The sequence below is a fragment of the Anticarsia gemmatalis genome, chromosome 12 (assembly GCF_050436995.1).
Source record: "Anticarsia gemmatalis isolate Benzon Research Colony breed Stoneville strain chromosome 12, ilAntGemm2 primary, whole genome shotgun sequence".
Lineage (NCBI taxonomy): Eukaryota > Metazoa > Arthropoda > Insecta > Lepidoptera > Erebidae > Anticarsia > Anticarsia gemmatalis.
This window is the reverse complement of record NC_134756.1, coordinates 10088792-10111685: the sequence shown is the minus strand read 5'-3', so window position 1 is coordinate 10111685 and position 22894 is coordinate 10088792. Positions and strand designations below refer to the sequence as shown.

Genomic DNA, 22894 nt, shown 5'->3' with positions numbered 1-22894 from the left:
GTTCTTGCGCATTTTTTATGACTAGATCAGCACAGGAATGTTCTATTTAACGTTGTACTATAAAAATGCCTATCTCACGTCGGAGTCTGCACTTCAGTATAAAACGTGTGCCAAAATTTAGGGGCGTAAAAGTGAGAATATTTTGAGGGAATATAAGCTACCTAATTTTGCGAAAGGCTTTATAGCACACTAAAATAATTTTAGTATAGTATAAGGCATCGTTCCTTATACCTTACACTCGCACTAAAGTAACTTACCCGCGCAAAATAAATAGCGCCTTATGTACTTTCTGCTTTCAAAATAATATTTCTGAAAGAGCACCTACTGCTTTATATTTTATGTCATCAAAATCTGATATTAAATTAGGTTTCTTGAACAGATTCGCTTCTCCGAGCTTGTGAGTTGATCTATTCCAATTTCTCGGGATGTCAAACATTGTACGAGTGATAACACTGTTCATTTATTATAATGTGATGAGTATTGAAAACTGGGTAAATTCGAAGAATCTGGGATTACTTCGGAAAAGTTCTAAGTTAGGAATAAGAGGTCGAGACAGCCAGCCCTTTAATTATTTTCTTGTGTAGACAGTAAATAATCTTAAATATAATGTTACGTAATGTTTGGAATTTTAATATTTCGAAAATAAAATAGCAATACGTGTAATATAAAATATTGCCCACCATCTCGTCAAAAGAAGCAAATATCTACTTGACACCGATATACTTAAATCCAACAACAATACTCAAAAGAGAACGTACTTCAACGTAGGAGTTAAAGCCATATCCAGCAGCAATCGACTCTGTATTTCATGGCCTGTCATCGCATCACTGACACCAACGACACTTATGAGTTATACCTATTTTTACGAGCAAACATTACGTCATGAACATTTCTCGGTCAGCGTGGGAACGAAGGCTGTTAGCAAATAACGCCTAATAAATGCTCGCTAAAAGGGTAGGCCTGTTTACACTGGCCTATTATAAAAATAGATTGATTAATGTTTAGGTGGACTGATGAAAAATGGTTAGCAGGTAGAAGGTATTATTAATCAATTATCAAGGAAGCCTGGAGTTTACTTTGTTGCTTTAGGTTTTATTTTCGATACGGAAATATTTTGAAATGATTACTAATTAAGGGCCACGTTACATAACTACCTACTTTATGAATATTTTTGTCTTTTATACAGATACTTACCTATTTACATTATTCATCAAAGTTTAAAGTTATTAATTAAAGAAAGTTATTTGTTTGTAAAATCTTTCTATTATACTATATCATTAAGCCCCTAATAAGCTTATTGCCGTCATACATTTAGATAGTAGAAATACGTAATCATTATACGTACGGTATATAATAACAGCACAAATACAGTGCGGTTTGCATTTCAGCATCAATCAGTTCACTTTTCACTGTGATATGGCTTTCACGTTTGTGGATTCTATTTATTTCTCTATTGCTATTTCTCGGTAATGCATTTGATAAACCCGGAACCGAAATGCGACAGATACACCAATATATAAAATAAACTAAATATATGTTCAACTAGTATAATTACTATCTCACGACTGCAGCTGCGCCCGCTTCTGTTTTAGGACCAATAGTGTCCTTTGTTTTATTTCGGGTCTTCCTTTATCTCTAAGACTCATCAATATTGATTCAGCTATAGAAATTTTACAGAAAAACATACAGATTTTTGCATCTGTAATATTAGTATAGATAGGCTAATTAAACTTGAATCTCATCTATACTTATAATAAATCTGTAGAGAGGTCAATTCTGTACATTGAATATATTTAAAAAAAAACCAATGGGGGATGTTTAGTAACGGATACTGATACCGAATCTGCAATTTATAATTTTCTTTTCTGTCTGTCTGTCTGTCTGTCTGTCTGTCTGTCCTCCGTCTGTATGTGTCGCTATCACGTAAAAACTACCGAATAGAATGCACTGAAATTTGGTTTATGCATAGAATAAGTAGTGGAGCAATTTCTAGGATACTTTTTATAGCATAAAATTTCAAATATTTTTAGAAAATTGAAAAAAATACGTAATTTAAAAATCGTTTGAACCTGCGTTTCCCTATAGAGACCATAGATGGCTTTACAATCCATTTCACAACATTCGCATAAAGTTAACGCGGCGCCCGCCGTATCGATACCTGTTGTTCGCACCAACCAATAGATGGCGTTATAGTGCGCAACAAAGCATGTTTTTTCTAATTAATTTATTTTAATGGCTTTATTGTAAAAAAAAACCTTTGAAACATGCTATACATTTATAAGATTTTAAAACATAATTGTTGTATGATATATTACACAAAAATGTTGGTTTACGTGGGTCCGGTGCGGTCGGGATATCCTAGATGGCAAATCGAGTAATTTCGTTTGTTGTCGTTGTTCGTCGCAACTAACAGATGGCGTTGTTGTTCGAAACACATAACCAAATTAATTGGTTGCATTTTGGAAATAAATTGGATAGCTATGAAACAGACTATGTGGTAAGTTTTAAAAAATAAACAACGGATGATATATAAAAAATAATTACGGGTTACGCGGTTTCGGACGTATCATCGCAAGTATACATTATTACGCGTGTGAAGAGCTCCGGCGCAGATAGGTCTGTCTGTAGCTATAATAATATTCTGAATCCAGACGGGTAAGCAATGGTCAGTCTATAATAAGGTATTATATTTTACACTGTAAACTGGTACGGATACAGACGAGAGCGGAAAAGAAGGTAACCACAGGAAATCAGGCCTACCTGAGCCTGTGTCACATTGTGTGCCCTTCGGGTCCCTTTCGTAAATAACCATTAGATGACAAAAGAGTTGTTAGCATTTTTATGTGTAGGTGTATCGAGCGCTTCGCAATTCGCTTGCTCAAACGAATAAGCAACAGTACGAAATCCACGCGAGCGGAGCCGCACGGGTCAGCTAGTCGTAAATAAATGAATTCAAATCTCAATTCTTAAAATAGAATTTATAATAACCCATTTCTCACGCTCTTAATTGAGATTGAAATCAGTTAAGTGCTCTGTAAAACGGAATCAGCACCAGTGACAAATTAATTAAAACTAATAAATACTGTGACTACTGGATGCCAGTCCGTCTCAAAGACTTAGCAGTAAGCCTTTGTTATTACTACCACAATGAAGTGCCTTAAGTACCTAAGAATAGTTTTAAGAGTAATCAGATTGGTAGTTAAGGTATTATAGAGTTCATCTATGTTATGTTCACGATATTTTCATAATATATACGTACTTTACATTTGCACTTAATGCAATTTCATTATGACTGTCCTACTGCTGGGCAAGTTTCTCCTCCCAAAAGAAGTAAGGTTAAGCTTCGGGTCCACCACTGGCCAAGTGTGGGTTAGGGACTTGGATAACCCTATTGTATTATTTATTTATGCCATATTAATGTTTTACACCAGTTTTATTTCCTAATTTAACACCAATGAGAGATCAGACAAGGTTGAGGCTAAATGCGAACATAAAAGACTAAGAAGGGAATTATCTTTTTTCATTACGGGCGGTATTTGCTCAATATAAAAGCTACCCAGCCATAACAATTTAACGACTTTGCTCTCCAATATGCTCGAGAATAATAAGTATTGAAAGAAGAATAACAAGTACCTATCAAACGAATGCAAATGGTAGTATATTCAGTAGTCTGCAGGAACAGACTACCATATCCCCAGGGTGTCGTATAAGGCGATAAGGATTCCCCAATCTACTATGAAAGCAAGCAGGCTCCGTCGGTATGCTAATAGCAACCTATTCCGATCGTCTGCCTGCACTAATGTTTATCGTTTCACCTCGACTTGAATAAAGAGTGGCACTAAAGTAATTAAAATAATATCGGAATAAAGCAGGTGCCAAAACAACCACAATATCTCTGTATTTTTATACTTTATGAACGACACCAAAATTATTCTTGATTTATAAATATATCTTCTAGCGTAATATAAGATGATATCTACGTTTTTATCTTGGCTTCTTTTACCCTAGTTCTTAGTAGTGAGGTTTAGATTCTGTGTATTTCTAAAATAAAGTTACTATCAAGCAAACCATCAGCTGCAGAAGCCTGTCAGTCCCTGATGTTCTAAATTCTGAATATTGTATATCTTCGCTAGCGGTGAAACTTGCATACGCGGCTCTATGCTAAGTTGTAACTGTTGACCAAAATAATTTTGTAGAACAACATTATATCGGTAGCAACAAGGCTTGCCATAAAGCTCACATTGTTAAAATATCAGCATACCGAAAATCTCCAAATATTATCTGTCTTATAAAGCTAAGTAGAGAAAGTCCGAAAGATATTTATCTTCGTGATAAGTTTTGCAGACAAACTAAAACACGACTTTAACTAATTAAAGAGTTTGTGCACCTGACATGCCGCTAGGATGCTCTTGATTTAGGAGCCGTTTCTCTATAAGTAGTTGACTATTTTAAGTATTTACCGTAAGCATAGTTTTAAGTGTTTGAGTAGTGAGTAACATGATATTACCGTTTCTTTATTTGTTGATACTGACTCATCAAAGCTTAGCTTTTTCTATTATTTGTTTTGCGGCTTTACAACGTATGATTTTATGGTATGTTGTTTTATGCGTCAACAAACTCCTACTGAATTACGAAACCACCAATCAGATTATAATAACTATATACAGTTTTCCACTATTGTTGGAGTAAAATTTTACAATGACGGATGAGGAAAAACAAGTTTAATTATTTGATAAGTTTTGGCCGTGCCATTCGGATAATGGTTTTTTTAATAAGTATATGTTATTTAACCTACGCCCTTACGTACGTACTACATAATCTCTCACTCGTTTAAAATTCAAAACATTTAGCAGTTTGGGCGTAAAGACTTAACACACCTATACGTTGTCGCATTTATAATATTACTTGGAATTCCCTGACATTCCATAAGACCATGAACCTACAAAATTCTCAACTATATCTTAAGATGCGCAACGCAAATAAAGAACGGGTGTTACATACACACACCTAATTACCGCGGCCATCTTACCCGAGACCGTCCCTTTATCCCTAATTGTACAAATGTGTTTAATTGAGCCGAGAATCGTGACACCATTACAAATAGCCTTACCAATTGTTTATATTCGTTTTATTAATAGAGCCTGTCTATTATCTTGTACGTGATTATTACTGATTAGCATTCGCCTTGAGATGTGCTGAAAGACAAATGGAAGGGCACAGAGTAATTGACTCGGTGTTAGCACTTTTAATCTACAATAGTATAAACAATATAGATACGTTTTACATTATAATTAGTCCTAGGTACATGTAGCTTTACATAATAATATCTGAGTAATGATTTAATGCCGAAAAGCAATGAAAGCTTAAAGGTTGCGATCTTTTTTATTCTAATCTGTAACTTTGATTAAGGCAACATTTTGTTATACTCGTATAATTATGAGTACAAGTCGCAAAAGCTTGAAAATCAAGTGAATATAGCCGTGAGGTATTCCGGACTATGATCGAACGGACGCACGTCTCACTGATTGGACAACTGAAACAAGCTTCTCCACATACAGGCTTAAAGCCCAGTCAATATTTTGCAGCCTACAATGATATTTTTTATGGTGGTTTTCAAAACTGCAGCTATATATTCGAATTTAGATAGTTTATCACGATATTTTTCTAAGATTCGACATTAGTATAAAAGTCCATTTTTGAAATAAAAATAGAAAAGAGACGTTGAAAAGTTCTAGATGTAAAAAAAAATATAATTGAATCAAATTGGAATTCGTAAAATAAACGTTTGTAAAAGTCTCTACAGCAACTCTAGTTTAATTTGCAGTTTTAAATTACTCGTCTCAATTACATTGCTTTCAAGATCAAAATAATAGAGACGTAGAGTCTGGAGATGTGACGTAATTTTATTGCAGTCAGATTCAGGTAGTTTCATTTAACGTATTTGCTAGCAAATACAATCCGTGTACTGCCTTTGAGTAAAACAATTTGTTGTGAAACATTGGATTCTACAGTCTATTGAATTCATCTGTCAAGTACTCGCTTTATATTGTTTTAACTGCTTTTCGTATTTAAAAATAAAGATTTAATCACTTGGAAAACGGAAAACAGATTGCGAGTTTATATCGGCTCTTATATTATTTATTTTTGAATGAAAAAAAATCATAATGGTTTAAACGAAACATATTTTGTTGATCTGAAAGCAAGGTAGATAAATGATTTAAGTGCAGCCTAGATAATAGTAATATCTTCGTTTTTTAAACGTAATATGTTCGTTTTTGTGTTTCGCAAAGTAATTTGTAAACTAGCTACAAAAAGGTTTAGTGTAACAATATATAGTACCTAGCAGTGTTCAGTGATCCTGTAATTCGGTCCATGCCAGAATCTAATTAGATCTAATGGACACAGAACATTATTCGTTTACGTTCATGGTTATGAACGCGTAAAGTACTTGAAATATCTTATTTTATTACACAGCCTTTGGAACGTGAAGAGAAATGTTCTTCTGTTGTGCTGATAAAAACATAAAATACACGTTTTATTAATTTCAAAGTGAAGAACAACACAGAGAAGCAACTGAAAAAGCTAAAAGAAGACAGTAAAAAGTGTATTCCTTTTTCTCAAACCCATACAAATCATGTTATGTATTGCTCTGGATCTGATATTTGCCTTTACAGTTACTGCTAATTAATGAACTGCCAGTATAAATATGCAATCAATATGAACAATAGCCGAGAAACACTTTATAAAAAACTGAATTATATTCTTTGTTTTATAACAAATGGAAAACATAAAACCATTATGAAACAATGTTCACAATAAATCCCGCACGTACATTTTTTGTGAACAGTTGTACAATACTCTAAAATACTAACAAACAAAACTAAACTTCAATTTTGCCGGCTTAATCGAAGCTCAGCTGGACGTGTTTTAGCTACGAGCTTGTTAAATTGACATACTATTGAAGGCTCTGTCATAGTGGCGAGAGAAAATAAAAATATGACCGCAATGCGCATCACACTGTACGACATAAAATAAATTCGAGGGATCGTAAAAGTAACGTTCATGAAGTCTGGATGTGGGTACGTCTGCTAGATCGTTGGACGTGCTACTGGCTTTTTTAGAACTTGAAATTAAAGTAAGAGGTAAAAAGATCTTCATTTCATTCGCCAAATACTGAGTATAATCTCTTTGAAAGGTTTTTAAAAGTGTTTGGAAGGTAGATGTGATGTTTGATGTTTTAAAAGTAAATATTATAGCTGACAATTTCATGTCACGTATTTTTTAATCCTATTAACAATTTAAGGGTCTCACCCGTATGGAATTTAAACACGTAGATTTCATTACAATACTGTAATTCTGATAAAAACAAATTCGTATGCCGAATACGAATGGACGAGAATCGCCTTGCTGACCGTCCTAATCACTTGTCATCAAATATGCAAACGATGTGCCCGAATTCAATCGTAATGAAAACGCTCACGCGTTGTGATATCAATTTGGGCAATTAAACAGTACTGAACACCATTTAACATCTTAAATGGGTCAGTCGAAATCTCTCAGTTCAAAGGGTATCTTGATTTCAGAGCATGAGAACACATGTGAATGTTCAAAGTTCTAAGAAACGCGATGGCATAAACTTTCCGTGTCGCTTTCGAGTTATGAATAAATAACTCAAAAGTTAACACTTTTAATAGAAGAGTACGGCAAAGTTAAGGGAGTTAGCTGCCACCTGATGAAGTGATAACTTGACCTGCATTATTTACAAGAAGTTTCAAGACTCCGAGATAAGGCGGATAATTGAATGAAAGTACGCAATATTTTACAACTTTAGCAAGGCTCCCTAAATAAAAACAGGAAAAATATATCCTTGGGCTGTATTTTCTTGGCGAAAATCATTGTTGTTATGATATAATTAATGCTATAGCAGCAGACCACCTTCATTTCCTCTGCTTGTTCAGCAAATTCACGAATTAACCTAATTTTCGTTCCCCACATAATCACAATTACCAGTCTTAGCCAAACAGTACACCGCAAATATCGTTATAATCATAATTATTATATAGTTTGTTCATTTACTCTAGGGCGCCTTTCATAAGATAATTTAATGCTAATATTAAACGTTCACACGCTCACTAAACGACAATTAGGACGGATACACACTGTGCCGCGGCATGATTCATTATGAACATGTCAAAAATAACGCTTTCGTAACGAGATCGCGTTTGTGATCTGTATAAATCAAGTACATCGTGAGTTATAACAGCTGTTGTGCCTGTTCATTGATGCATTTTCAATGTTGACAAATTATAACACATATTTACGTAGCTTGCCAATTTACGGTCTTTCTCAATTTGTGTACATTTCGAAAACAAATGTTTTTGACGTTCTTGTAATGAATGAGAGCTCATTTCGTGAACTGTTTTACGATTAACGAAAACAAATACTGATTTAACAGTCATTTCCGTATACGCTCTATATTAATTCGATTGCTTTGACTGTGCTGGTTTCTTTACTCATAAAAAGATAACTTTTACCTAAACCAAATGACTCAACCGCAAAAATATAAGTTTCAGAGAACATGTGAGCAAAAAATAAACATGTTCAAAACTTAGGTATACTCGTATATTGTTAGAAACAAGAATTTCTTTGACCTTTACTGGTTAGGGAAAGCAATATGATTGTAGGATTTCTCTACGAAAACAGTTTAGTAGTGTGAATCATACATTATAATGTTGTTGACACGGCAAATATTTCTCTTCGGAAGATTAGGGACAGAAACTGGAACGTTGTAACAGGAGAGTGACATGCTCATGTATTGAGAAAGACGGCTGTATGTTATGATTTATTCTAGGCATCTTTGATATAACGTGATTTATTATGTTTTCTTTTCTCGATACCGAAAAACGAATATGTCGTTTTTCGTCATGGAAACTATTAAACTTAGCTAGTGTGTGTTAGAAGGACACGTTGACACTTCAAAGTTTTTTAACTTTGAGAAGTGTCAACGTGTCCACTGCATCCACTAATTAATTAAAATTTTCTTGGATAAGTAACATTTAGGTAATATTATGTTACTTTATTAGTAGTATTAAATGCTTATGTTGAATTACAAATAAAATAATGTCATCAAAACACTCTTTCAGAAAACATTCCAACTGTAAGTGCAACCACTTCTTAATCAGCATTTTTTATGCATTCTTTCATAGTCTTAACGCTAATGATGGTTTTCATTCCTAATGACCTCAGCCCGGAAGATAATAATACTGCATTTTAAGTTTCCCGATGTTTGAACATTCAGGCCACTTTAGATGAACATTGTCATTAGAGATAACCTATTCTGGTTTCCGCACTTTGACTAACATCAATGCATCATTTTATTATGACCCCGATAGATAAAAATCATGCGTTAGATAACCTACTGTCTCTATGCACTTTGTTTGAGCATTTCTTCACAGGCACTTCTCCTTATGAAAATGTATAGGGTCCAAAAAATGCCATGGACCATATTATTTTGTCAAAGGAAATGTTGTGTCTTTTTGTATGTTTTCACTGGTCTTGCTGTAATGTACAATATTTTTGTGTAGCGTGAAAGTATTTTCAAGAACATTTTTAATTATACCTTCCGTTAGTTTTGGGTTACAGCCAAATCTGATGTCTGGGTCCTTTTAATCTACGGCTTGCATTGCAGAGGACTTTCCTAGTTTTTGCCTCCTCCGGACCAAATTGTTTTACGACGGAATTCTTTCCTTAATTCTGGCGTGTGTTTTATGGGAGCTACAATAAATTGGATGGAAGTAAATAGAGAATGACAAATGTGGGAAAATTATGTGCCTGTATGTATTTACGGTACATTTGACGGGTGAAATAGGTCCAGACAGTTTTTTTACGATACAAAAAAGTCTAATAAAAGGTTGTCACACAAATATATGGTAGACGTTTTAATGTGTCTAATGACCTTTGACTAAAAATCTAAAGCTAGGTTGCCGTACATATTTGAATTAAATAAAGTAGCTTTCTTGAAATAACAATAAGCACAGTTATTGGCTGACTATGATAAAGATTGGCTAAGCTGCTTAACATTAGTCATCAAAGATTTTTCAAATATATGTAGTGTGAGAGAAAGGTTTGTTGTAGATATTGGCAGTAACTAGTAAAAACGAACAAAACAAGAGAGATACACCATTTTTAATGCGGATGTAAAACCGCACACGTCAATCAGTTGCCAACCAAACAGATTGCGTTACGTTTGTATAATTTACACAAATTGCTTTAGGGTCAGTTCGGCGGTTCTCTGTGGACCAGAGTTTCCATATGTGACCCTCGGGAGCGACAAAGATCAGCCATATGTGCAAACAATCCCTAAGTTGGAAACCCTTGAGTGTTATTTGATGGGGAGTTAAATAATGGCTGTTTAAAGGGTTCTTCGAGATAAGAAATGCTGTTCTATCGCCAAGGAAAACAGACTCGTGTCTTCTGGTATGGCGTAAACAGAAACCAAATATTAATATTTTCCAGGAAAACGTACAGCATTTTATTTGCTTCGATCTTAAGAGGCAATAACTTAAAAAAATACATTAATAAAAGTGTTACTTAACTCAGTCGGTTTTTATATAGCTCTCGTAAAATTCTTCTGCAAAGCTACCGACTGGAAATATAACCGGGTGGCGGGTTGGTACCTAGCTAAAACTTTTCTTTGAAGTGAATGACCTGAAATAAGTCAATTTTATCATCATAATGTATACGTCAATAAATGGTGGTGTATTTTTAGATATTTATAACAAAAATACACGACGTGCAAACATCATTATAGGTTCTAAAACTTCACGAAGAAATCTTGTTACTTCTCTCCAGCTTTTATTTGTAACCTATAAGAGAAATCCAATTTAGTTGTTATCGAACACATCTCATACTAGGTGAATCCCATCTATCTTGAGAAAACTAGTTCCCGGAATTAAAGAGGGATCCGGACGTTTGAAACGTGATGCCATTATAGACAGATGCAAAACTTTATGACTCACTGCACACTAAAAAATATGTTTATACAACCTCTATAAAGTTCAGTGATTTATGAGAAAACGTGTGAATTTGTTCGCTCTATACGCGCCTAGGAGTAGCGTAGGTGCAAGCTTTTATACGTTCAATGAATCACCGATTCTGTTCCGAATTTATATTTGTATCGCTTCGAATTGTTTTGTTCTCGAGAAAAACTTAAGAGTTGACCCAGTTTATTTATAAAAAAAATTGTAAAACTGATTAATAAAATTAGAGCTGACGTCGTAATATTGTTTATCTTGTACAAAGAAAATCTAGTGTAGTGCTTAGGTTTACGCTAATAGGAGTGTCTCATGCAAGATGCAAGTACGTAAATACCGATAATGTGAACATTTCGGTCAAAGCATCGCTCCGAGCGCCGATATCGAATTACGTCGATGTGGAGCAACCGTACCTGCGATTTATTTTTCACTCTCCATTCCAAATTGATTCGACGTTATTCCCTTTTGAATGAATTTTGCATTAAAACGTTTTGCGGCACCAATTTGAATTGATCACTGTGATGCCACATGTTTTATAGGAATGTAAGGGTTGCCTTCCCTTTATTCAGTTCAGTTACCTTTAGAATTTTACGTAAATTGTTCTTTGTTGCGACCCGTTTTGTTTTCGTTTAGGGAGACTAATGGTTTGGTTCTGTGAAAAATATTACCCTCGACGGGTGTTTTTTGCCCTCTTTAGTTTTCAGTTTTAATTTTTTCTCGGGAACATTTGTCAGAAGCAAACAATGCATGAAGCGGCTTAATGACTGCAACGGTATGATGAATGACCGTGTCTACGTAGGAGTATCGTTAAAAATACATCAACCATTTCCCATTTGTGCATATTGATCACGGAGCAAAGAACGGTTGCCAATTGCCAATGCGCTTCAGTTTAATCTTAATTTATCGCTGAAGGCACCAAATTTACGACAAGTCTCGGTCACTAACGTCCAAGTAAATGTATTCATTTAGGCTCACGTAGGCTTTGGCGTTTAGTTGTACTCAACAAACGTGGACAAGTTTTGTATGGAACCAACTAAGTCCTGAAGAGCGATGATTCCTATAAAATCAATGATGCCCATGAAATACTAAAGCTGTCTAAAATTCAAATAGGTATAATGTATATGCTTCTTCGTGAGTAGAAAGTAGTGTAAACATACTACGTACGTAGAATCTATTCTGTCAGTCGTATGCCGAAAATGTAAAAATATAATAAAGGTAATATTTTTCTACTAGTTTCTGACATTATTTGGATATCATATAAGGAAACTCGTCCTTGCCAATCAAAATTCATAATATAACAGCCTTAAACTTTTCAACAGAAAAACCGTTTACCCATAAGTTTTGCAATGTCAACAAGTTGTTTAAAAGTTCAGCAAAAAATTGCCTTGATACCCCATTTTAAGAAAGGCTGACGCCGTGTCTGGCCTGTTAAAACAATTTTCATAGGATAAAGAGATATTTTCGAGACGCTGGCTATGTACTATGTAGTGGAATTAATATTGTAGTTGATGCTACAAATTGATGTTTTGTCTTTGATAAGACTTGGTAATAAACAACTACGATTTAACGACCAAAATAATTCTTAGAAAACACCTCGTATTTTAACTTACCTCGTTAGTGCTTTTGCACATTTCTACATGAATATTATGTCCTCAAATATTAAATGAAATTCTCTTTAAGACAAGGTAAGCCTAATTTCAGCAAATGATCAGACGCGAGAAGAGTGGTTAATTAAAATTCTCCCTACGTTCATTTTTGGGATGTTTCACCGACGCACCTAATCTGACGTGGCAATTTTAATTAAATTCATTCGGTTAGTTACGGGAATGCGAAGGGAAGATAGAAGCGGAATTACTTAAAAGTTTGTAGGCAAGAAACTAGATGCGGAACTTTGCCCTTTAAATCAATGTTTCTTTTAGATTAAAAGTTTACAAGGCAGAATTTTGAGTCAACTATTATGCTGGGGAATTTGTTGCGTAAAATTTCCCTGGTGTGCTTAATTTGACATTGTCCGCCTACTGAAAATTTTCGTCTTAAACTTTGGGTATAACGGACCTTCATCACATCTTTGTAGGTACGTATATCGTGTCCGGAGCTTAGCTAGAATAGTTTGTATCTAAGACGTCGTCATAATTCCGCGAGAAAAACCTCCGGGAATAACAAATTTATTCTTTTCCCCGGAGTGCGAAACGAATTGTTTCAAGACGTTACAGCTATGTTTCTAGATGACGTAAACACATGTGAGTATATTTGTACTTCGCCTATAACGGCCGCGCTCACAAACATTACTAGTGAAGTTATAATTCTGGAACTGCTGAATTTACTTCATGGAGTACTAAAACTTGACGAGAGTTGAAAATTGTGTAAAAGCATGCGGTTTGAAACTGCTCTAGGCATTAGAAGTTATGTAGCATTACGTACATGTGCGGAGTTCGCAAAAGTCTGTGCTTTGAAAATGGTTATTCTTACTTTGATTTACGCTAGAATTTCATAAGTCTTGGATGTGAGATTTTGAAATCTATACTTATAATAAATCTGTAGAGAGGTCAATTCTGTACATTGAATATATTAAAAAAAACCAATGGGAGATGTTTAGTAACGGATACTGATACCGAATCTGCAATTTATAATTTTCTTTTCTGTCTGTCTGTCTGTCTGTCCTCCGTCTGTATGTTACGCTATCACGTAAAAACTACCGGATAGAATGCACTGCAATTTGGTATATGCATAGAATAAGTAGTGGAGTAACTATTAGGATACTTTTTATCGCATACAATTTCATAGATTTATAGAAAATTGAAAAAATACGTAGAAATCGTTTGAACCTGCGTTTCCCTAAAGAGACCATAGATAGCGTTACAACCCATTTCACAACATTCGCATATAGTTAACGCGGTGCCGGCCGTATCGATACCTGTTGTTCGCACCAACCAATAGATGGCGTTATAGTCCGCAACACAGCATGTTTTTCCTAATTAATTTATTTTGATTGCTTTATTGTAAAAAAAAATACCTTTGAAACAGGCTATACATTTATAAGATTTTCAAACATAAATGTTGTATGATATATTACACAAAAATGTTGGTTTACGTGGTTCCGGTGCGGTCGGGATATCCTAGATGGCAAACCGAGTAATTTCGTTCGTTGTCGTTGTTCGCCGCAACTAACAGATGGCGTTGTAGTTCGTAAAACGTAACCAAATTAATTGGTTGCATTAAGGAATTTTATTTAGGATTTTTATTGGATAGCTATGAAACAGACTATGTGGTAAGTTTAAAAAAATAAACAACGGATAGTATATAAAAAATAATTACGGGTTACGCGGTTTCGGACGTATCATCGCAAGTATACAGACCTACATTATTACGCGTGTGAAGAGCTCCGGCGCAGATAGGTCTGTCTGTACCTATAATAATATTCTGAATCCAGGCGGGTAAGCAATGGTCAGTCTATAATAAGGTATTATATTTTACACTGTAAACTATAATACGGATACGGATACGGTACGGATACAGACGAGAGCGGAAAAGAAGGTAACCACAGGAAATCAGGCCTGTCTGAGTCTGTGTCACATTGTGTGCTCTTCGGGTCCCTTTCGTAAATAACCATTAGATGACAAAAGAGTTGTTAACATTTTTATGTGTAGGTGTGTCGTGCTTCGCAATTTGCGTGCTCAAACGAATAAGCAACAGTACGAAATTCACGCGAGCAGAGCCGCACGGGTCAGCTAGTTTAAAATAAGTTTCGTTTCAAAAGTCTAGATATACATATTATTTTTATATTAAGAGACTTGCTTTATTTTTACCCATTTCGCAGTGTTCATAATGTTCTCAAAGTTGACGGTAGAATCGTTATAAGGCCAGGTGCAAAGCACTCACAACTGTCATAAACGTATGACGACAATATATCAAAGTCGAAAAAGCAAAAGGTAGGGACACCTTTACCTGTCGCCATGAAAAATGTGTGATGGATATTTATGTACAGAAACGTACCATCAACGTAAAGTTAAATAAAACCTTTTAAAAACACGAGTCCCTAGCCCTTTTGGTCCTCTCTGGACGTTTGCAACGCAACGTAGGAGTGTCAAGCATTCAGCACGACCTGAAACTTAATTAAGTAAATATGCAAACCTCGTGGGACATATAAAACATGTTAATTTTTAGAATAATTCTGAAGGGCTAACGCTTTTAACAACACAATTCGTACAAGGAATGGCATAGGTCATGAATATTTTAAGTACTACTCACATTTGAATGACTTTGCACTGGCCAAAACCCTAAAATACCTCTAAATAGTTACGACACTTTGTTTGGGGACCGAATATAAAGTAGGAAAATCGCCTTCTAATACGAACTATCTATTGATTCTTGTCGTTTAGATACGGAAAAGCTTCTTATAAAAATACACGCACGTAAGATTTTGATAAGGATTTTGGATATTATTTGGGACTAGGCGCTTATCCGCAGCACGCATGGCTAGAATAAGAATACCAAATCCTATACAACAACAGGAGCAGCCTGATTTTTCCGGTATTTTCTGTCTTCTTCTAATCTGTTATTTTTTTCGGACCTCTCGTTCACACGGGCCGTTGTCCGTATGTAACGTAGTAGCAATAAATATTGATAATATCGTGTTCCATAGTTAATCTTGGGTGACATTTAATAAATCATAGACGTCCAGTGGCTGCCTTCTGGCCTGGATAAATGGCTCCTGTAACAGATACCGTTAGTTATAATCTAATGTTAGTTCACTTTGTAACTTGTTACCCAAGTTTTGTTAATGAATTTCATAAACTAACTCACTTAGGAGTCAGGTTTTATGATGGACTCGTAGTTAAGAAGTTGCTGATAAAAATATATTAGTTGTACAATGTACGTGTAACAGAAAACTAAGCATAATTTTCGAAGATTTTCCAAAAGAAAACCTTAAGCTCTTTTAATTTTAGAGTTACCAACAACACGTAGACGCACAAACGGTTGTTATTTTGGATCCTCGACAATTTATTAATTACCTACTGTTACTTGAAAAAAAAATCTCTTTTAGTGCAGTCTTCATTATTCTCGTTCTCCCCAGAAATCAAGATGAGATTTACAAAGTTAACTTCCTATAAACCACTTATAACTTGCAGTTTGAGTAGTATGTAGACAGTGCATAGTTTAAACACAAGCGTCTTCACATGTGTAGAACAACTGGAAACTAGGACTTGGACCGTGCTTGTTCAGCGCACAAATACGGATAACGTTATTAGTTTAGCTTACAAACTCCATACTAAGTCATTCGTCTTGGTTTACATTGCAGATTGTTACTGATTGTCTTTTATGTGGCTGAAGAATTGATCAAGGATATTGCAGTTGTTAGGTTTTAATTGTTTATAATCATTACCATCGTAAATTCTATTATAATCTACGAATCTTTGTTTGACATCCGATAATTGTATATAGGGAGAACAAATACTTTCAATAGTTTGACTATTTTGTTATACCTAATATCGTAGTACCAGTGGGAAAAAAAATACCATCAGATCTATCGTAGAACTGTTCAGTATAACTAGTGGGAACTAAAATCATGTCACCTCACGAGTGGTTTGCATCGAATGCGTGATGAAAATGTGATATAATTTGTATTCATATAATTCATATTGTAAATACTTTTAAATGAATTATTAATTTTACTTGTTTTATTTAATATATAGGACTTAAAAATATTTTTCTATCATTTCAGATTGTTCCAGACGCACATTCAATAGGTGGGTAAGATTATATTTAACAAATTTTCAGGCGAAGAACCAAATCAAAAGAAACAGTAGCCTAAGACCTATTAGGGCGAAACATGTTTTTAATTCTAACTAATAAAATAAGTTTAACGTTACTAGACTTACACCCGAAGCTTCCTTATAATTCACTTTTTTTTAACGATGCATGTAACCAAACAAAAGCGAATAGCGTTAAGATAGAGTAGATAATCCCAGTACGTAGTTAAAAGGTACTAAATATCTTGCACAAGATCCTACAAAAAATATAATCACCGATACTGGAGCAGATGTTTCAAAAATATGTTGCAACCTATTTTGTCAGAATTATCGTTGTATCCCGTAATAAAACATTACGTATTGTTATTTTATACAAGCCTGAGAAAAGTTTATTGAACATCCCAATTTATTTTAATGGTTCCAATATTTTTACATCACGAAAACAAATTTGTAGCGATCGCTTCAACAAAATGTATGTGCAAATAAAATTTTTAATAGGTACTTTATATCGATATATCGGAACAACATTCGTTTTTCTCTAACGAGTTCATTTTGCCTTCTATTATTTGTTATCGGTGTCAAGAATCCTTGTAAAATATGCGAGCAAACGAGTATTCTGTTACATGTTTATTTTCTCGTACACGATATTCAACATTTTTTCTTTCTTTGCGATTTTAATCATAACACCTGCTGGGCCGTATTTTTCTCTAATAGACTAGACTTGCAAAAAAAGAAGGTCTGTCTAGCCATCCTTTACCAAGTTATCCAATATACCTTGGAGTTGTATAAAAATACGAAAGTTTTAAATTAAATTCGTGAACATATTCTCGTGGGAAGCGCAGAAAGCCAGCTTATTGTATTGAGGAGCCACCTGCGGGATGTCAACGTGAGTTGCCAGTTTCAAAGGCAGGAAAATATAATCTTTATTCTGTTGAAAATGTTGCAAACTTTGAAAATAAAGGATTTACCAGTTTTTGTTTGTTTCCGATTAAGGCCAAGCGTTTCAAACCTTCTATGGGTAGCTTAAAGTTTTGTTTATTGAACTGATGAGGCATTCAATATTACAAGTTTGTTGGAATTGTTTCACCCGTTGAGTACTACGGTAATTCAAATACTTCTACTAAAGAGGGATAAACTTTTGTAACTTAATTTATCTCATTTACTTTCATGAAATACTTTACGCAATTTAAACAAAAAACGGTCTTCAATGAAAAATATTAAAACTTTAAGAAAAAATTGCCGACATTACCTGTTTTAGTAAAAGAAGCCCGAGAAAAATGGAGGCGACATTATCAACACTTTGTGTTTTTAGGTCAACTTATTTTGAATACCTTATAAAATAAGAAAGAGTTTTTGTTCGTCCTTATTAAGGCCACAATGGACTTGACAGTAGCACAACAAATTCTGAAACATTCTGTGGATTATTTATTCAGATATTCAATTTTTTGAATCTCTAAGGAGACAGACAGACAGAGAGGTCGCTGATTTATTTATATTCATTCCTTCAGAATCAAAAGAACAAGGCTTTTTCGGGTTACATTTGTGATTCATTTGTTTATAAAGCTGTTTTTGTATTACGATGTTAATATTCATGTTTTAGACTGTGAGTGGTTTTGACTTATCTAGAAGCTGATTGTACGTCAAAGGACTTTCTAGCTCGATAGTAATGTCACTTGAGAACTAAAATGAGATTAGGTACATACAGATGTACCAAAAATCTACTTTCAGAAGTATCTTGTATATGTCAATAGTAACTGCTAATCTATTGAAATGTGATTTTTACGAATCAAAGAACTGTTCAATCGTGTTTGATTTTAAGTGCCTTCAAATATGCGAACTAAATTCCAAATTAAAGTTTCCTTTATACATTATATTCACGAAATTAAATTCATATAACAATGCCGACTGTACTAAGTAAACATAAAGTTTTGGATAGTTTCGTTCAACTTTTTACTACACTAGACTAATAGTATGTTAAAACTCGAATGACCGAGCAGCATGAAAACAAACAAATCCTTTTAGAACATTGCTGGATACTGAACGCAATTAAATTATTACCATACATTTTGCTATAAAGCTTGTAAATCCAAATATTGAAGCTATTGGAACGTCATGTTGTTTGACGTAATTATCATGTCCCCAATAAACCGCAATTATTGATTGATGAATGTAAATTATGGGTGACACAACCTTTGTTACATGTATTTAATAGTAAATACTGTAAATAAATAAATAGTGCAACAGTGGTTAGTGTCAACTAGTCTTTTGTGACAGCGTAAATAGTGTCAATACTTGTGTCAAAGTTAAAATAAAATTAACCCGTTTCTGTCCTACTGAGCACCCGTGTCCTTCCGATGTAAGAGAGTAGTTAGATATTGACTCTATTACACTGGTCAACAATTCTACAACTTAGGCATAAAGTATTTCACCACGATGTTTTTATTCACCGTTAAGCAAGTGACAATACCAATACGTACATAACATCATAAAATTATTTGGGGTGTTGACTTAGATTAGGACCTACAATCACTAGCGTGGGAGGTTAATACTTAAACCGCTATCATATACATAATGCAAATATGTATCGCTATTTACCTGCACAAACAGTTCCATACTTTCCTTCGTCTATTTCCATTCATATCGCATGTTCCACTCGACGGCAAGTTAAAGCGAGGCCTAAGTAATTCGAACAACGAAAAGTGTTGTAGTGCAATATATTCTGAAAGGTAAAACATATTTCACGAGGTAAAAGGGACATACTTGCACAAGATTGGGAAACTTGAAATAGGGTTCGTACTTTCAAAAGTTGGCTCAACGGATTTGAATAAATCTCTTTACAAAGGGTTGTAATTTTCTAACTTGAGATGGGCGTGTGCGATGAAAAGTTTTTTATTTGATGTAATTACTTGCAGATAGGTGAATGGCCGTTGATGCCTTTATATAAAAAAAAATGCTTATTAAAACCGTAACTTTTGCACTTCTGGGTGCGGCTTTCCTCACGGAATAAGAGGAGGGGAATAAGTGTTTCGCAACTATACCTACCTTTTCTATATAGCAGAACATAAAAATGTCTGCGTGCTTCAAAGGTTAGCAGTGTAATAGTCTCTAGGAGAGGGTTGTAGTAAAACATATTACTGCTCTCTGAAATATCGAACAGTGTATACAATATCGAAACCGTATTCGTCAAAAGAACAATCTTTACATTCACGTTTATATTTGCGGCTTGAGATTTTGCTCAGAAATTCCAAAATTGTAGAACATAGTGATATGTTTCTTGTAAATATATGAATATAACTTATTCAAGCCACACACAATGATGTCACCGGTACCTACACTATCTAAATACTTAGAAAATATGTCATAATAGTGTCTAAAAATGGAACTATTGATATTCCGACGGACGCTTTACAATAAACAAAGCAGAAATAATCTGTCATGAGTCATCAAGGACATACTGTTTAAGAATTAAGTCATTTGTGTAGGCAAACCTGTATGAACTACTAAACAGACCTATTCTGGGATCAATATGCAATTCAAATGCAAGTGTTGAATATGATTCCTTGTACTGAAGACGGCAACTTCACTACATAGTATAAAACAAAGTCGCCCATTTTGTCTGTAGTCCCTTCGTATGCATAAAACTTTAAAACTACGCAACGGATTTTGATGCGGTTTTCACTAATAGAAAGAGTATTTTCTCCGACAGGTTTTTATATATAATTGAAATACATTGAAACTATATTAGCTGAGTTATAGCGATTTATGTCCAAGAAGTCAGAAAAAAAATCTAATTGAAGATTGCATTTGTGCGTGCGCCGCTTATACCGTTGGATACAAGTAAGAACAATGTATAGCAAAAACATTGGTCTTTATTAGTTCTACAAAAAAGTCCGCGATGACATATATCCAGCTTTTTTATTTAAGTCACAAAAACTACTTTTCTGTATTAAAAAAACATTTAATTCGTTGGGTGATGTTTAACTGGTGATATAACCAATAATACATATATCCTTATCAAAATAAGTAAGTTCATCATCACGAGCATTTAATTTAGATTATTTTTGCAGTTTACAGTGTGTTATTTAGACATATAGTTTAGGAGATATCACGATATTAGTATTGCGGCACGGTACGGGCCGGCCGCGGCGGCGGGGGCAGCGTCCCTATAAATAGCGCGTCTTAAAAAGTAAACAAGAAAATAATAGTTAGATGTATATAACAAAAGTAGGTAAGTACATAAAAAAAAAACAAAAAATATAAAAAAACGGTACATAAAAAATAAATAATATTAAAAAGTAGGTACTACGACTTTGATCTATACATATGAGACAAAAAAAAATCTGTACATTACTTAAATCTTTTTTCCAAAAACTGATAGGGGGGGCGATCAAAGAAGAGTCACAGAAACCAAAAACCTTTTAATATTTTAAACGCGGTTAAGGGAAAGAGAAGTTATTGTGAATTGAAAATTAGTATCCAATATGTGTTGGTGCGTTGACTGTATTTGTCGAAGTAGCGGGATACACGCAAACGAAGTTGCGCGGGTCAGCTAGTAATTTATATGAGCGACTGTTCAATTTCGGAGATTACTTCGAACTCATAAATTATAGCGAGAATTAGTTCACACGTGTTTTGAACTGTTACAACATTTTCGCGGATTTACATGGATTTAGTTCTAAAAGATTTTCCTTGAGTTTAAATAATTTTACTGTTGGCTTATAACCATTAAAACTGTTGATTATTATAGTGAATGTATTATTTTGTTGTTTCAAAAATAACGGCTTCATGAGCTTTTCGTATTCGGATTGAAGATACTCAATTGCAACATGTGCTATTCGATGGTTGATTTTCGTTTCTAAAGAATAATACATTTTTAAAACAATACTAGAACTTACTTAATTGAATTATAACATTTTTAGTTAAATATGATCCTACTAGTCAAATACTTTCGCGATTTAAACAAATTTAAATTATTTCGAGATACAACAGGCACTAAATGCTTACACACTAAACTTCTCGTAAACAATTCAAAAACACTTTCATCATAAATGTTCTAGAAAATTCTATTATAATTTCTCAGAATAAGTCGGCAACATCTAAACGGATGATCTCAGCGTTTAATATGTGCAAACGCACGCGATCTATGACGTGCGCGGGCGCGCGGCGTTTGAACGTAGACAGTATGGCACCGTTCGCCAAACTCAGAACAAATGTTCATTCATTTATTCCACTTGTATACTTTACAGTATAAGCTATAAAGTTCTGCTTTTGGTTCGATGCTTTCTATTGTTTTGAGTATGTTAAGAATTATAATATTCGTTTTATGATCGGATCTATTTATATTAGTAGCTTAGCTGTTTGAAGAATACAATACAATTTTGTTTTTGATTATTGACTTGTCATAGAAAATATTATTTTCTTATCTTTAAAGTCAGACTACGATGTGAAACAAAATTGCACTATGACGCTTGGTTTAGTATATTTCAAATGACGTTGAGAAAAATATAATATAGAGTACGAGCTTTATTTAGCAAATATTCTGTGACATCTTGAACAACACGACTTTATTAAAATACTTGATTTAATGCTTTTTCAAAACTAATATGAACACGTTACTGTCAAAATATAAACAAGTGCAAAATAAAATTCTTTGAGATCAGACCCGTCACTTTTATTAGCATTGAATTACTAAAGCTTTGTGCTTAATCAAAAGCGAGAAAATAAACGTTCGTGATATAGCCCCGTATGTTTCTATCTCAGTCTAATGCCTAGGCGTTCTCCTCAAAACTTAGACTTTAAATAAATTCTGGTCAAGGTTTCAAACTGGTAATAAATTCGTTGTTTCCTTTTATCAATTGTGTGGGAGGGAGACGACTATTGTTTTGTTTGTTTCTATATAGTATCTGATCTTCGCGGTGTCCGAAATATTTTATTTGTAACTAGCTGACCCGCGCAACTTCGCTTGCGTCACATAAGAGAGAATGGGTCAAAATATTCCCTGTTTTTGTAACATTTTTTATTGCTACGCCGCTCCTATATGTCGTAGCGTGATCATATATAGCCTATAGCCTTCCTCGATAAATGGACTATCTAACACTAAAAGAATTTTTC

General features: G+C 34.2%; 1 protein-coding gene across 1 annotated transcript in view; it reads left to right on the top strand.

Moving 5' to 3' along the window:
* LOC142977199 (uncharacterized) overlaps nt 1–22894 on the top strand; it is an 82962-nt gene that overhangs the window by 19375 nt on the left and 40693 nt on the right. Inside the window, exon 2 of the mRNA XM_076120953.1 lies at nt 16756–16780. The gene's annotated coding sequence lies outside the window, so the exon portion shown is untranslated. The remainder of the gene's footprint in view (nt 1–16755; nt 16781–22894) is intronic.